The sequence below is a fragment of the Hypanus sabinus genome, chromosome 6, assembly GCF_030144855.1.
Source record: "Hypanus sabinus isolate sHypSab1 chromosome 6, sHypSab1.hap1, whole genome shotgun sequence".
Classification (NCBI taxonomy): domain Eukaryota; kingdom Metazoa; phylum Chordata; class Chondrichthyes; order Myliobatiformes; family Dasyatidae; genus Hypanus; species Hypanus sabinus.
Window position 1 is genome coordinate 81,240,691 of NC_082711.1, and position 17,998 is coordinate 81,258,688.

Sequence of the window (17,998 nt, forward strand, 5' to 3'; positions counted from 1 at the left end):
ACTTCCTTATTGGGAGACCACAGTCAGCCCAGATCAGAAATAAAATTTCCTGGCTAGTTACCAACAGGGTCACCTCAAGGGTGCATGCTTAGCCCACTGCTCTACTCTATCTACACTGATGACTGTGTAGCTAAGTACAGCTCAAACACCCTTTCTCAATTTACCAGTACCAGAGATGGTAGAATCTCAGGTCGCAATGAGGAGGCTTACAGGAGTGAGATAGAATAGCTAATTGAGTGGTGTTTCAACAATCTCTCATTCAACATTTGCAAAACTAAAGTAACAAAGTTCAAAGTAAATTTATTATTAAAGTACATTTACTGTATGTCACCATATATTACTGTGCAATTCATTTTCTTGTAGCCATTCACAGTAGAAAAAAGAAATACAATAGAATCTTTCTTTTTCAATCTTTTTATTAATTTTTTAAAAAAACATAACATAATATTATATTACATATGTTATGAATACAATAGATTTGAAATTGAGTTGATAACAAGATAACAATATCTTATTAAACTAAATACAATAGAATCAATGAAAAGCTATGCACAAACAGCCAATGCATAAAAACTTGACCAGGAACTGATCATGGACTTGAAGAGAAGCTCAGAATGCTCACCAGTTCTCATTGAAAGGTCAGTGGGGGACAGGCTGTGCAGCTTTCAGTTCCTGGGTGTCAACATCTCAGAGGAACTAACCTGGGCTCAACACACTGATGCATTTTTTTTTTAAAAAAGCAAGCTAGTGGCTCTGCTTAAGAGCTTAAGGAGATTTGGTATATCACCAAAAGACTTACAAGTTTCTGTAGATGTACAGTAGAGCAGTTGTATCACAGCCTTGTATATAGGCTCCAATACAGAAGATCACAAGAAGTTGCAGAGGGATTATATACAGAAGAAGTTACTTCAGAGGCACAACCCTCCCCAACATCAAGGACATCTTAAAGAGGTGAAGCCTCAAGGTAGCATCCCTTGTTAAGGACTCTCATCTGTTAGACTTGGGAGCAGAATTAGGCCATTTGGCCCCCGAGTCTGCTCTGCCATTCCATCATGGCTGATTTATTATCCCTTTCAACCCTATTCCTCTGCCTTCTCCCCATAATCAATATATCCAATGACCTGGCCTGTTCAGCTGTCTGCGATAAAGAATTCCACAGATCTACCACCCTCTGGCTTAAGAAATTCCTTCTCATCTCTGTTCTAAATGGACATCCCTCAATTCTGAGTCTCTGCCCTCTGGTGCTAGAATCCTCTGCTATAGGAAACATCCACTCTATCCAACACATACAAACAAGCTGGATGAACTCAGCAGGTCAGACAGCATCCATTGAAATAAGCAGTCAACGTTTTGGGCCGAGATCCTTTGTCAGGACTGAAGAAGGAGGGGGCAGGGGCCCCATAAAGAAGGTGGGGGAGGGTGGAAAACCAATCAGAGGAAAGATCAAGGGGTGGGGGAGGGGATAGGCAGGAGGTGAAGAAGGAATCTAAGGTGAAAGCACTATGGGTAGTAGAAGAAGGCAGAATTATGAGAGAGGTGATAGGCAGCTAGAAGAGGAGACAGAGTGAAACTGGGATGGGGGAAGGAAGAGGGAGGGAATTACCGGAAGTTGGAGAATTCGATGTTCATTCCAAGGGGCTGGAGACTATCCAGACGGCATATGAGGTGTTGCTCCTCCAACCTGAGTTTGGCCTCATCATGGCAGCAGAGGAGGCCATGTATGGACATATGTTGCGGACAGAGCAGACAACAGACAGGATCTCCCAGTTGTCACCCACTTCAACTCTGCTTCATATTTCCATTCAGATATGTCCATACATGGCAGGGTCAGGTTTCTGAAGGACAACAGTTTAGTTTGGTTCTTTTGGCGGGAGCTGCAGAGTGGGGCACAAGGCAAGATGTAACCCAAATGCCATTCAAAAGAGAGACCCCTTTGTAAGAACTGCTTTGTGCAGATGACTGGTTCCAAGGAGGAAGTGCCAATACTTCTGAGTTAGCCAGTTTGTTCAAGACAGTCTTCAAGGGAAGTTCGAACTGTGACTGGTATCTTTCACACAGAATGTGGATTAGCGTGTGAGTAAAGCAGTACACCTGACTACTTCAGAAAAGAGCTCCAACGTTTATATGCACATTTAGACTGGTTTAACCGTAATGGGCTAATGGGCCCTTTTATTTTTTTCCCCTTTCTGGTTAACTGTATGATAAAATAGAAAAATTGGTAGATATACTTTCTTTATAATTTTATGCAGGAGTATGATCTGTCATTTCTTGGCAACTGATATTTGTATATGGGCAGTATTTACACAGCATTTGCTACAATCCATGTTCCTTAATTAGGACATCCCAACTTTCCCAAATCGCACTGACCCTAGGAATATATTGCTTATGAAAGGTAGCAGTCTCATTGCCGAGTCATGTGGTTGTTAGCACAGATAGCTAATGAGCCAAGTTTGTATACGAGCCCAGTGAGAAGGTTTCATTGTAGGGTGCTCATCCAGAATTCAGATGCTGTGTGATACTGTACAAGGATTGATTTAGAGGTTTATTTTTGTGCTAAGCCAGGGTTTAAATTAGTGTTTGTAAAAATTGAGGTGTGTCATAATTAAGGTACGTTATTATAGATGCTGCAGAGATTAAAGTCTTGTGCAATTTGAAGAGGGTATCCACACATAATGCTTGTGTTCTGAAAAGGGTGAATGTCCAAATTCCTGACGAACTGCTACTTAAAGTGCTGAGTTCTGTACAAGTATTGGGGAAAGTTATGCTAATTGAATGGTGTTTTGACCAATCGACTGGTAGTGATGTCACGTTAGTCCAGACGACCAGCTGCCCAATAAGATAAGGGCATCTGGAGAGGCTTCATATTTCAAGGGGGCAGGGGGGGGGGGGGAATGTAGCAGAGAGTGAAAACTTCAAAGATAAGTTGTTCTCGTTTCTACAAAGTGAGGTAAAGGAGTTGTCTGATATGAGAAGTCTAATAATTCCTTTAGCTGTTGATTTAAATTCTGAGGTTGCTTCGGCTATTACATCACTGGTTGATAAATCCAAAGTGTACCTGCAGAGAGCCGAAGTTATCACAGGCAAAGATGTTCTCTAGAGTTAAGCCCACTCCTGATTGGGAAGAAGAATAAGAGGCTTGGGCAGAGCAGATGTCTCAGTTACTGGATGAGTGACAGTGCTCAGATAGTATGAAAAAACAGAGACCGGTAGAGAGCTGACAAGGTTCAGATGCTGAGATTGTGAGGTCCTTAAGGGCGAAAAACCCATCGATCATGTCTGTGATCTACATGCAAGCATTACAAAATGTTTTTGGCATGACAGGCAGCCCAGCTGATATTGTGATGAAGTTTAGGCACACATTCCCGGAGGAAGGAGAGAAGCTGTCTGCCTACCTTTTCAGCTATGTTGCTTGTAAAGGGGCCATTCAACTGGCTGACGTAAATTGCCTAAGGATGGAGCAAGTTGTGAAGAGCGCACTATCCATGACATGATTGCTCTACGCATTCAAATGAGCCACAGGATGCATACCCCTCCCTTGTGTGTGGAGCTGCTTTCTTGTGGCAGTGCTCCTTGTAGATGTACTTAAAGGTAGGAAGGACTTTTCCTGTGATGGACTGGGCTGTATCCATTACTTTTTGTAGGCTTTTCTGTTCCCAAGCATTGATGTTTCCATGCCAGACCATGACCCAACCAGTCAGGACACTCTCCACTGTGCATCTATATAAGTTTGTCGAAGTTTTAGATGACAAACTTCTAAGAATGTGGAGGCACTGCTGTGTTTTCTTTGTAATGGCACCTATGTACTGGTCCCAGGACAGACCCTCTGAAATGATAATTCTGAGGAATTTAACAAGCTCCAAAACCTGGGCCTCTGTGCCTCCCTCTGCAATTAGATCCTTGACTGGGATCTTCATTGGGAAACCACTACCAGTGCAGATTCCAAATAACACCTCCTTACTGTCAATCAACACTGGCACCCCTCAAGGATGCATGCATGCTTAGCCCACTGCTTTACTCTCTCTACACCCATGACTGCGTGGCCACGCACAGCTCCAACACCATCTATAAATTTGCCAGTGACACAACTATTGATGACAGAATTTAAGTTGATGATGAGGAGGCTTCTTCCCCACCACCACCAGGTTTCTGAATAAACAATGAACCCATGTACACTACCTCACTATTTTTGCTCTCTTTTTGCACTACTTAATTAATTTAATTTTTAATGTATCTTTCTTGTAATTTATAGTTTTTTATTATTATATATTGCAATATACTGCTGCCACAAAACAACATGTATCATGACATATGCCAGTGATATTAAACCTAATTCTGATTCTAATAGATGAGCTGTTTGAGTAGTGTTGAAACAACCTTGCACCCAGTGTCAGTAAGATCAAGGAATTGATTGTGGACTTCAGGAAGGGGAAGTTGAGGAAACGCACACCAATCTTTAAAGGTATCAGCAGTGGAAAGGGTGAGTAGTTTCAGGTTCCTGGGTGTCAACATCTCTGAAAATCTATCCTGAGCCCAATATATTGATGCAATTACAAAGAAGACACAAAAATATCTATATTCCATTTGGAGCTTGAAGAGACTTGATATGTCACCAAAGGCTCTTGCAAATTTATACAGATGTACTGTCAGACATCCCACCCTGCAAAAACTCATTTCAGGGAGGTAGCACCCCTGCCCCCCACAACCCCATATCCCCCCCCCCCCCCCCGGTCAACCTCCAAGGATGTATGTAATACTTTGTTTAATCATTTTGTCTGTAACCATCTGTAAACCAAGTTGGGTATATGCAGAACTGTGACATTAAAATATGTACTTATATTAAATTGTCATGGAGTCATTTTTTTTTAATTCTAATACAACTTTAAGCAAGTCTACAGGGAGTTTGGCCTCATCACGTAGGACATCAGTAGAGTAGCTCCTTCGCAGATAGCCAGCTAGTTTAACTAACATTAGCCATGCTAATGAATGAATGACACCTGTTAAACTCACCTCAACATGTCTTTTACATTTTAACCCACCACGGGCAATAGAAAAGTCACTGTTGCAAACAGTACAGCGAGCAACACTGTCATTATTTTTGAGGTCGACGATAAAACTCACCCACAGAGAAAACTGATAGGTCTGCTTAGCACGAAGAGACCAATCAGGATGCTCCCTCTCGCTCCCGGAAATTCGATTTCCGGGATATTGTATATAATTTGCGGGCGTCAGGGAGCCGCTATCAATATGTGGGAGACTCCTGGAACTTCCGGGAGAGGTGGGATGTCTGTACTGTGGAGAGCATTCTAACTGGTTGCGTAACCATTTAGTATGGGTGGGGGAAACATTGCAGAGGATCAGGAAAAGCTGCAGAAAGTTGCTAATTCAGCCAGCTCCAACATAGGCACTAGACTTCTCAGCATGAAGGACATCCTCAGAAGGCAAATCCTCAAAAAGACCTCATCCATCACTAAGGGCCCCTATCACCCAGGACGTGGCCTCTTCTCATTGTCACCATCAAGGAGGAGGTACAGAATCCAGAAGACACACACTCAATGTTTTAGAAACAGCTTCTTCTCTAGCATCATCATATTTCTGAGTGGACAATGAACCCATGCACACTACCTCACTATTTTTATGCTCTCTTTTTGCACCACTTAATTGATTTAATTTTTTATATATATTTCTTCTTGTAATTTATATTTTTTATTATTATTATATATTGCAATGTAAATCTGTTGCAAGACAATATATTTCACAACATATGCCAGTGACATTATATTTGATAACCATCCTGATTTTCAGTCTCCCTCCTATATGCCAATTCATCATCAGCTTTGATTCAGCCAGCTACTGTGGTGTCGTCAGCAAACTTATATATGGCATTGGAGCTGTATTTAGTCTCACGGTTGTAAGTGTAAAGTGAGTAGAACAGGAGGGCTAAGCACACAGCCTTGTGGTGCACCTGTGCTGATGGAGAATGTGGAGGAGATGTTGTTGCCAATAAGAACGGACTGGAGTCTGCAAGTGAGGAAATCGAGGATCCAGTTGCACGAGAGTTATTGAGGCTTAAGTCTGGGAGCTTATTGATTAATTTCAAGGGGATGACAGTGTTGAGCTGTAGTCAATGATTGCTGATGTATGTCCAAATGTTCCAGGGCTAAGCCAGTGGAATGGCATCTGTTGTTGACCTGCAGATCTCTTGTGCCAGTAGGCAAATTTGAGCAGATCAAAGTCACTCCTCAAGCAGAAGTTGATATGTTTCATGACCAACCTCTCAAAGCACTTAATCACAGTGGCTGTAAGTGCTACTACATGATAGTCACTGAGGCAGGTCACCACATTCTTCTTGGGCATAGGTATGATTGAAGCCTGAAGCAGGTGGGGAGCTCGGACTGTCAAGGCAAGAGGTTAAAGATGTCAGCACACGCCAGTTAGTTGATTAGCACAGGTCTTCTGTACTTGGCCAGACACACCATCTGGGCCTGATCCTTTCCATCAATTCACCCTCCTGAAGGATGGCCTCAGAGACTGAAATCACAGGGTCATCAGGGGCTGTAGGAGTTTGTGAAGGCACCTCCATGTTCTGTTGGACAAATCAAGCATTAAAGACATTGAGCTCATCTGAGTGAAAAAGCTTAATGTTACATATGTCGCTTGGTTTTGTTTTGTAGGAGGTGATAGCATTCAATTTCTGCCACAGCGGTCAAGCATCCTTCTGTCATTCAAGTCTGGTCCGGAATTGCAACTTTGCACGTGAAATCTATTTCCGAAGGTCATGCCTGGACCTCTTGTACTTTTGTTGATCACCAGACCTGAACACCATCAATCAAGCCCTCAGTTGATTGCAGATCTCTTGATTCATCTGGGATTTTGGCTGGGGAAGACTCTGAATGATTTTGTAAGGACACATTTGTCCATGAGTTCTGAATGGCGTAAATATTTACATGAAACATTTGAAAACTCTTCTGAAAAGTAAAAAGGGTTAGCTATCCAATCGGTTCAATTGTGATCTGCTTTTCTGTTCTCTTTTCAGTTTTAATGGCTATTCACTGATTTGTTCCACAATGTCATTTAAATCAGGATTACTTCCTTATTAGCTCTAACTGGTGTTATACAAAGAGAACTGTAACAGTATTATTTGCTACACCTTAGAATTATTTTCAAGGAAGTATAAAATATGCTTTCTTTCTGGGAGCAAGTTTTCTACAATCCTCTTTGCAAACTATTTCTGTGTACCAAATAAAACAGTCCACACAGTAGACATTGTACACATTCAGATGAAAGATCTCAATCCAAAATGTCAACAGTTTAATTCCCTCCGCTGATTTTGCCTGACCTGCTGAGTTTCTTCGTGGTTTGTTTCTTCTTGTCTCCAGATTCCAACATCTGCAACATTTTGTGTCCACACAACACATGCCAAGTCACGATTTGTCTTGGGGATTCAAACAAGGCAATAACTCCAGTGGATTAACAGTACTGGCTAATTGGGCCATCAGTTAATTGAGGCAGCCACTTATTTGAGACAACTCTTAAGGAACAAAAATTAAGCGAGAGAATAGTCAGGTATCCCTTCATTTATTTGGGACACTATGCCACTTAATTGGGGCAGGAGGCTGTTGCCAAATAGTTTCCAACCAGCATCAATCACCTACATTTGCATGCTATTCACCTCAATACCATGCTTCGAGTGAACAGTTTTAAAATAGCATCAGCTGCACGTGGTTGTGTTCAGAAAGGAATGATTTCTGTCACTTCTGGTGATAAAGCAGTAGAACCATTTAGAACTGTTTTGATTGCTGCAGTGTCAAGCATTTAGGCTTGGAGATGTCAGAGCAGGCTGGGAGCGAAAGTGAAATAATTTCAGTACATCAACAAATTAGAAACTATGAAGAGTTTGAAGGTGTCATCAAACATCTTGAATGTTACAATGAAAATGAGAATTTGGAGGATGGAATCATCTACAGCATTGCATGAAGGAAATCCATTATCAGCATAAGGTGTCTGCACTGAGTTTGTTCATTTACAGTAAAAAAGAATGTGATGCGGATGAATTCCTCCATTGATAAGTATTAAGAACGAATCCAGTTTTATAGGACTACAGTAGTATTGGTAGTGTTCTAATTTGTTCTGTATTTCATTTAAATACATAGTCTGTTACTCAGTTTGTCTTTTTTTATACCTTTTTAACTATTTCCATTAAATACGGCTAATTGTGGCAGCTGCTTAATTGGGCCAAAATATGTTGGTCCTGATATGTCCCAATTAACTGGAATCCACTCAATTTGAGGCACATGACCTTGTTAGTTACAAATTACATCACCAATATCATAAATCAGCCCATTTCCAGAGTGGACAGATTATGTAAATAAGGCTAATTGGTGTGTACAAGTACACTTCTAGGCTATTTTGCCTGTTCCAGCTTCCAAACAAGAGAAGTTTCAATTTATTGAATGACCTGTTCCTCTGACTGTTTCACCTCAAAGATCTTCTGGCAAGTCCCTTTTTTTAATCTTACACTGAATGAATTGGGCACTTTTAGTTATAACCAAAACTGAATCAAATCTAGACTGAATGTCCATTTTACACCATAATAAGAGAATTATCCTTCAAGATGCTTCTGTTAGGATTTAGCACACCAGGGAAATTAGACTGAATAAACAATCTATGAAAAATATTTTGACATGTTTTGGGTATTAATTGGATGTGGTTGATAGGATTTATATAAAGTGGATCAGTAGTGACAGATGTGTCATTTCAAAATGCAGATCTTCTATTTATTACCCTGCAGTTTCCCTCTGTTAATATTTTAGCAAGTTACACTAAATTATGATCCAGGTTTAGAAGTTAGTCGATATAAACTTAAAGAAAGTTAAGTGTAAAAGGAGGACAAAATTGAAAAGGGTAATGAAACAGGACTGAATGTGCTATATTTGAATGCACACAGTATACAGAATAAAGTAAATAATCTTGTAGTGCAGTTAGCAACTAGCAGGTATGACGTTGTGGGCATCAATGAACTGTGGCTGAAAGAAGATTATAGTTGGGAGCTTAACATCCAAGGACACACATTGTACTGAAAGGGCAGGCTAGTAGGCAGAGGTGGAAGCATGGCTCTGTTGGTAAAAAGGAAACCAATCATTAGAAAGAAGTGACATCGAATTGGAAGATGTAGAACCCTTGTGGTAGTGTTAAGAAACTGCAAGGATAAAAAGACCTTGATGGGATTTAAATACAGACCTCCAAACAGTGGCCAGGATGGGGGCTACAAATTATAATGTGAGATAGAAAAGCATGTCAAAAGGGCAATGTTATGATAGTCATGGGGGATTTCAAAATTGATTAACTTCTAAACCTGGATCAGGTAGATTAGGAAAATCAGATTGGTGCTGGATCCCAAGAGAGAGAATCTGTAGAATGCCTACAAGAGCTCACTAGGGGATCAGCTATTTTAGTTTTTAATAATGAACTGGATTTGATTAGGTTAGGGAGCTTAAGGTAAAGGAACCTTAGGAGTTGGTGATCATAATATGATAGAATTTACCCTGCAAGTTGAGAGGGAGAAGCTGAAGTCAAGTGTATCAGCATTACAGTGGAGTGAAGGGAATTACAGAGGAATGAGAAAGGAGCTGGCCAAAATTGATTAGAAGGGGTTACAGGCAGGAATGACAGCAGAGCAGCATTGGCTGGAGTTTCTGGGAGTAGTTCGGAAGGTGCAGGATAGATACATCCCAAAGAGGAAAAGGTATTCAAAAGGCAGGATGAAACAACCGTGGCTGACAAATGAAGTCAAAGCCAACATAAAGCAAAAGATAGGATATATAATAGAGCCAAAATTACTGGGAAGTTAGAGGATTGGGAAACTTTTAAAAACCATCAAAAGGCAACTAAAAAAGCCATAAGGGGTAAAATGAAATATGAAGGTAAGCTAGCCAACAATATCAAAGAAGATATTAAAAGTTTTATCAATCATATAAAGAGTAAAAGACAGGTGAGAGTAGATATTGGGGCACTAGAGAATGAAGCTAGAGAGGAAGTAATGGTAGACAAAGGAATAGTGGACTGAATTAGTATTTTGCATCAGTCTTCACTGTGGAGGACACTAGCAATATACTGGATGTTCAAGAGTGTCAGGGCAGAAGTGAGTGCAGTTGTTATTACTAGGGAGAAGATGCTTGGGAAACTGAAAGGTCACCTAGATCAGATTAACTACACCCAAGGGTTCTAAAAGAAGTAGCTGAAGAGATTGTGGAGGCATTAATAATGATCTGTCAAGAACCACTAGATTTTGGAATGGTTCCTGAGGACTGGAAAATAGCAAATGCCACTTCAAGAAGGGAAGGAGGCAGAAAAAAAGGAAATTATTGGCCAGTTAGCCTGATTTTAATGGTTGGAAAGATGTTGAGTCAATTGTTAAAGACATGGCTTCAGAGTACTTGGGGGCACATGATAATATAGGCCAAAGTCTGCATAGTTTCCTTAAGAGAAAATCTTGCCTAGCAAAACTGTTAGAATTCTCTGAGGAAATAAAAAGCAGGATAGACAAAGGAGAATTGGTGGATGATGTGTACTTGGATTTTCAGAAGTTCTTTGACAAATTGCCATTCATGAGGTATTACAGGAAAATTACTAGCACAGTTGGAGCATTGGCTGATCGGCAGGAAGCAAAGAATGGGAATAAGGGGGGGCCTGTTCTGATTGACTGACTTTTTTATTCCACAGGGGTCGGTATTGGAACCGCTTCTTTTTATGTCTTAGGTCAATGATTTGGATGAAGGAGTCGATGGCTTTGTGGCCAAGCTTGCGGACAATATGAAGGCAGGTGGAGGGGCAGGTGGTGCTGAAGAAGCAGGGAGTCTGCAGAAAGATTGGGCAGATTAGAGAATGGGCAGAATTCAGATGGAATACTGCGTCAAGAACTGTATGGATATGCACTTTAGTAGAAAGAGTAAAAGCATAGACTATTTTCTAAATGGGAAGAAAATTCAAAAATCCAAGGTACAAAGGGATTTGTGAGTCTGTGGCCTAGAATATAAAAGCATGATGTAACATTGAGGATTTATAAGGCACTGGTGAGGTGTCACTTTGAGTATTGTGAGCAGTTTTGGGCCCCTTGTTTAAGAAAGGATGTGCCACCATTGGAGAGAGTTTAGAGGAAATTCAGGAGAATGATTCCGGGAATGAAAGGCTTATCATATTGGGGGTGATTGATGGATCTGGGCCTTTACTCTCTGGAATTTGAAAGAATGAGGGTGGATCTCCTCGAAACCTATTGAATTTTGAAAGGCCTATGTAGAGTGGATGTGATGAGGATGTTTCTTATGGTGACCCAGAAGGCACAGCCTAAGAATAGAGGGACATCGATTAAGAATGGAAATGAAAGAAATTTCTTTATCCAGAATGTGGTGAATCTGTGGAATTCATTGCCAGAGGTGGCTGTGGAAGCCAAGTCATTAATTAAGGCAGAGGTTGATATGTTCTTGATTAGTCAGGACATGAGAGGTTACAGGGATGGACAGGAGAATGGGTTTGAGAGGGATGTGGATCAGCCATGATGAAATGGAAGAGCAGGTTTGATTTGTAGAATGTCCTAATTCTGTTCCTATGTCTTTTGGTCTTGTGGAAAGTTTCTTTGCAGCTGTTCAATTTTTGGAATTTTCCAGATGTTTCAGTAAAACCTTTGGTTCACATTCTCTTTACATTAATAGAGTCAACAGAGTTATGTTTATTTGATGTAAACTAAAGTCTCCATTTGCCTTGTGAAATGTTGGTTAGGGTAAACTTACCAACCTACTGCCCATTACACCTCTGCCATTTAGGGCAGCAATGAAGGTCCTCTATTTCTGGCGGTGTTCAGGGCTTCTTTCATCATGCCAATAACTTCCTTTTGGTTTTCACTACTGTCAGTCATGCAAGTTCCAGCTGGAGACTCAGGAATACCGTTGCACTCAGATGTAGAAGGATTCTTCATTGCTGATCCCGTGACAGTTTTATTTGACCAGTGTGGTAAACCATGTATGTCGGCCTGGACACGCCCCCCAGCTGACTACTCCTGTGGCTCCTCCCACAGACCCCTGGATAAAGGTGACTGTGTCACTGCTCCTCCCACAGTCCAGGGCAGTCATCCGGCATGGACGTGCTCCGTTTTACTGCTAATAAAAGTCTTTCAGTATTTACTCTACTTCCAGTCTTTTGGAGTTATTGATAGTGCATCAACCAGTCAGGATAGTTAGCCCTGAGCTAAAACCCTGAACCTGGATGACTGGCAGATCACTCTTAATCTGACCTCTACCACTTGACATCTCTGGCATGGGTGACTATGAGCCAAAACATAAAGCCCTGAGTCCAGCCAACATTGCTCTCCAGGGCATTGAGGCATGCAAGCCTTCAGCCCATGACAAGGTTGTTGTCCTCTTGAAGGGGTTAGGATAAAGCCAAATATTTGTAGCTTGGACTTTTGGTGTAAACTTCTTTTGTTCTACTGCTCAATGTCAATCAAATAAAAATTGTTTTTATGGGACTATAGCAGGAACTTCTACAGTGAAGCCTTGAGTCTTTCTGATAGCGGTTGTTATTTGCACTCTTTACAACTAAATCAATACAACCGTGTCCATTAAATCATTATGTCCACCCACCAGATCACTGAACAAATACATAATTGATTTTATACCACTCAAAGTAACTTGGGATATAATGTAGCCATTTTGTCAGGAACCAACATCCAAAAAGAAAGGAAAATATGTTCATTGTCATGGACAGTATGACTTCTTAAAAAATCTTGTGGTTTTTATGATTTGGGGTTACTAAGGACAAGCATCAAACAAACTGTTTGCTTACTTCAGCTGTGAAAGAATGGTGCATTTCTTGAGTATATTAGTAGCCTGCACAGGTAAGTCTCTTTCCAGCAACTTATCTTAGTTATCTAACAGATGTAACTTGGAAGCTACAGTAAAGATTTACAATGCCTTTCCCCAGGGATGAATACCTAATTATCTTCCACTAAATGCACTTCTCAGAGGTGCATTGTAAATTGTGGTTCTTATCTCTTTCGACAGTTGGTTAGTTCTCAGGTTGTAAAGATCTGAAATAAAAACAGTAATACTGGACAAGTTCAATGAGACAACATATCTGTGAGAAGAACAACTGTTTCAGGTTGGTGAACTGTGATCAGAATGATATCTCTCTCTCTCTCTGCAATGCTCCCTGGCCAGCTGAATATTTCTATTTCTATTTAAGTCTCACAGAACCGCAGGTAAGCCATTCACACATAGCAGGAACTCAGGTCCCGCTACAAGGTTTGATACTCACACCTGAGAGATATCAATAGCCCATTTGAAAAAGCAGCACAGCAACACAGACGCAGTGGGAGCATTGTGCACCATGTTCTCCGCAGAACAAGATGCAGTTTCTATACCAGAACACATGCCCAGAAACGTTATACCTCAATATATAATTTTTTATTCTGATGTCATTGACTCTGTTCAAAAAGAAAAATTAACATCAAAATATGTGCTTGTTTTCATATCCTGCCTTGAGATTCATTTTTTGGCAGGTGTTTGCAGGGAAAAAAGAAATGCAATAGAATTTATGTGAAACTATTTATAAACAGATTGAGACTGACAAACACCAATGTGCAAAAAATAAAGGCAAACTGTGCAAATATAAATAACACTGAGAACGTGAGTTGTGAAGAGTCCTTGTTGTAGAATCAGTTGAGAGTGTTGAATAGCGTTATCCGGCTCAGGAGCCTGATTGTTGAAGGGTACTGACTGCTCCTGAATCTGGTGGCCTGTGATCAAAGGCTCCTGTACCTCTTGCCCATTAGTGGTGGTGAGAGGAGGGTATGGCCTGAATGGTGGTGGTCTTTGGTGCTGGGCACTGCTTTCTTGTGTGGGCACACTCTGTAAATTTTCACCTCTGGTGGTTGCTGCAGCCACCACTTTTGTAGATTTTTGCATTCCTGAGTATTGGTGTTTCCATTCCGGGCCGTTTGCAACCCGTTAGGATACACTGCCCTGTGCATCAGTGGAAGTTTGTCGAAGTCCTTGGTGACATGCTAAATCCACACAGACTTCTAAGGTAGTAGAGATGCTCTTGTACCTTCTTTGTGGTGACCCCCACGTGCTTGTCCCAGGAACAATCCAGTGAAATGTTGACACCATCTGATTTAAAGCTACTGACCCTCTCCAATTCCATTCCGTTAATGAGGACTGGCTCATGGCCTCTGACTTCTTCCTCCTGAAGTCCATAATCCACTTCTTGGTTTTGCTGACTTTGAGCAAGAGGCTCCATTTTCAACCAGACTTTCACTCTCTACCTTTTATGTCAATTCGTCACCATCTTTGATTTGATGATCAACAATTGAGGTGTCCACATAACGTTTGGCAATCCCCAAAACCAGAGTCCGGAGAGGCTACTGTGTATTAATATCGCGCTACCGTCTAGCGCGTTCCCCGGAAAGGAGCTCCAAATCCACCAGACAGAAACAAGACCAAAAACTAAAGCTACAATACCTGCACAAAACCACATAGTTACAACATATAGTTACAACAGTGCAAACAATAGCATAATTCATAAAAAACAGACCATGGGCACAGTAAAAATAGTCCAAAGATGTTAAAAGACTGTAAGTTCAAAAGAAACCACCACACAGTTTCCACAAGTCCCCAGGGTCCCGACAGACTCGCCATCCCACGCAGGAGGCAGAAGGGAATATCCCCGCTATGGACTTCCACGGCGCCACCCGACTCCGCCTCGCAGACGCCGCACACAATGAAAGCTCCGTTGAACCCAGCCTCGCAGACGCAGCACACACCGAAAGCGCTCCGACCGCAGCAGACTCTGAGTCTGTTGAACCTCCGAGCCTCCGACCATCCCCTCCGGCACTGCTTCTTCGAGCACCATCCTCTGCCAAGACGCCCTCTCCAACGGCCATCGGCAATGCGACCCCGAGGACTGGGGGCATGCTCTTCCCAGCAGAGACCCGGACCTCACAGCAGAAGGTCTTCCTGGAGATTTCCTGATGTTTCTCCGTGCTCCCACGTCTGTTTTCCATCCAATTATGATTGTGCATGGCACCCCGCTTCACAAATAACAGATAATCAGCTCTGGAGCGGCTGCTGCAAGCTGCGTCGTGCCGCCATCTTGGATTCTACCCTAGTTTTAGTCCTTTCTTTCTTAGTCCCTAAGAAAGAGGGGCTTACCCTGGCAATATTGAAGTGATGGTATTAAAAACTGCTCCAACGACAGTGCTGTTGAAAGCAAAAGAAACTGGCTGCTTCACAGTACTGGACTAGATAGGTTAAAAGTTCAACTGGAGAACATGCAGTTCTGAAAGAAGGCACTGCAGGTCAATAGATTATGTGTCAGATGATTGCTGAATGAGGAAACACATGGTTTAAATACTGGGCGTAGGGTGGGTGAGAGTGAGTGGGAGAGCAAACGTGACTGAATGAAACAAGTGCTGCCAGCTGACAGAGGCCATTGCTAGTAAGTAACTCTTATCTGCCCTCTGAAATTGTTTAACCAACTTCACAACCTGAAATCACAATCGATGCACTACAGGAATAATCCCTAGGCAGCACTAAATAACACAGGGACCTTGGTGTACAGGTCCGGTGATCCCTAAAGAGGAAGCACACACAGGCGGGGTGCTGAAGAAGGTCTGCAAGGTTTTTGTCATCATCAGCTGGCAACAGTCCATAAGCAACACACAGTGGAGGAACTAAGCAAGTCAGGCAGCATCTATGAAGGGGAATAAACAGTCAATGTTTTGGGCTAAGACCCTTCAAACGGGACTGGAAACTGAAGCCAGAGTAAGAGGGTGGGAGAGAGGAAAGGAAGGAGTACAAGCTGCCAGGTGAGGGGGAAGGGGGATAGGTGGGGGAAGGGGATAGGTGGGGAAGGGAGATAGGTGGGGAAGGGGGATAGGTGGGGAGCGGATAGGTGGGGGAAGGGATTGGAGGAAGGGGATAGGTGGGGGAGGGTTGAGGTGGGGGAAGGGAGATAGGTGGGGGAAGGGGACAGGTGGGGGATAGGTGGGGGAAGGGGGATAGGTAGGGGAAGGGGATAGGTGGGGGAGGGGATAGGTGGGGGAGGGGATAGGTGGGGGAAGGGAGATAGGAGGGGGTAAGTGAGGGGGGGATAGGTGGGGGAAGGGGATAGGTGGGGAAGTGGATAGGTGGGGGAAGGGATAGGTGGAGGAAGGGGATAGGTGAGGGAAGGGGATAGGTGGGGGAAGGGGATAGGTGGGGGAGGGGATAAGTGGGGGAAGGGAGGTAGGTGGTGGAAGGGGATAGGTGGAGGATAGGTGGGGGAAGGGGATAGGTGGGGGATAGGTGGAGGAAGGGGATAGGTGGGGAAGGGGATAGGTGGGGGAAGGGGGATAGGTGGAGGAAGGGGATAGGTGGGGGAAGGGGTAGGTGGAGGAAGGGGATAGGTGGGGAAGGGGGATAGGTGGGGGAAGGGATAGGTGGGGGAAGGGGGTAGGTGGGAGAAGGGGGATAGGTGGGGGAGCGGATAGGTGGGGGAACGGATAGGTGGAGGAAGGGGATAGGTGGAGGAAGGGGATAGGTGGGGGAGGGGATAGGTGGGGAAGGGGATAGGTGGGGATAGGTGGAGGAAGGGGATAGGTGGGGAAGGGGATAGGTGGGGGAAGGGGGATAGGTGGAGGACAGGGATAGGTGGGGGAAGGGGTAGGTGGAGGAAGGGGATAGGTGGGGGAAGGGGATAGGTGGGGGAGGGGATAGGTGGGGAAGGGGATAGGTGGGGATAGGTGGAGGAAGGGGATAGGTGGGGAAGGGGATAGGTGGAGGAAGGGGATAGGTGGGGGAGGGGATAGGTGGGGAAGGGGATAGGTGGGGATAGGTGGAGGAAGGGGATAGGTGGGGAAGGGGATAGGTGGGGGAAGGGGGATAGGTGGAGGACAGGGATAGGTGGGGGAAGGGGTAGGTGGAGGAAGGGGATAGGTGGGGGAAGGGGGATAGGTGGGGATAGGTGGGGGAAGGGGGATAGGTGGAGGACAGGGATAGGTGGGGGAAGGGGTAGGTGGAGGAAGGGGATAGGTGGGGGAAGGGGTAGGAGGAAGGGGGATAGGTGGAGGAAGGGGGATGAAGTAAGCAGCTGCAGGGGGATGGGTGGGAGAGGTAAAGGGCCAAGAAGGAAGAAGTCTAATAGGAGAGGATTGTGACCATAGGAGAAAGGGAAAGAGGTTGGGAACCAGAGGGAGGTGAAGTGCAGATGAAGAGGATTGAGAGGGTAACCAGAATGGAGAATGGAAAAGAGAAGGAATGCTGGGGTGGGGGGGGGGGGGAGGGGATTATAAATTACCAGAAGTTAGATAAACAGCCGTTCATACCAGTAGGTTTGAGATGGAATATGAAGTGTTGCGCCTCCAACCTGAGCTTGGCAGTAAAGCAGGCTGTGGACAGAACACAAGAGCAGAGAGCAGCTTTGTTAGGGCAAAGCTGGAGGGCTGCATGCAGTTCTGGTCATCACACTATAGGAAGGACATGACTGCACTAAAGAGAATTCAGAGGAGATCTGCAGAAGTGTCAGTGATGAGGGGAGATTGAAGGGCTGGGTTTGTTTTCCTTGGACAGTGGAGGTTAAGTCACAGAAGGGTACACTGTGGGAGTGGAGGTTGTTAAAAGGCATATTCAGAAGGGATGTGCCCATTTGGCTGAATATCTGACAGTGGACAGTGTGCGTAGACAGTACATAAAACTTACTGTAAAGCACAGCCAAAGTTCACTGTATTGTTTTGTGCGTGAGAGTGCAGCAAAACAAATAGTTTTGCTCAGAGTCCTGGTACTTAGAGATTATTGCTAATTGAGTGGAAGGGCTCTGACACACTAAGGTTGAATGTGCATTTGGAAGTTTTGTCTCTGACCTTTAGCAATGAAAGGCATAACCTTGTGGAGCTTTGCTTCCGGGTGACTGCTTGTATTTCCTCTCACTGTCTCCATGGTGCATGCCTTGGAGGTTGCCTGGCCCATGTGAA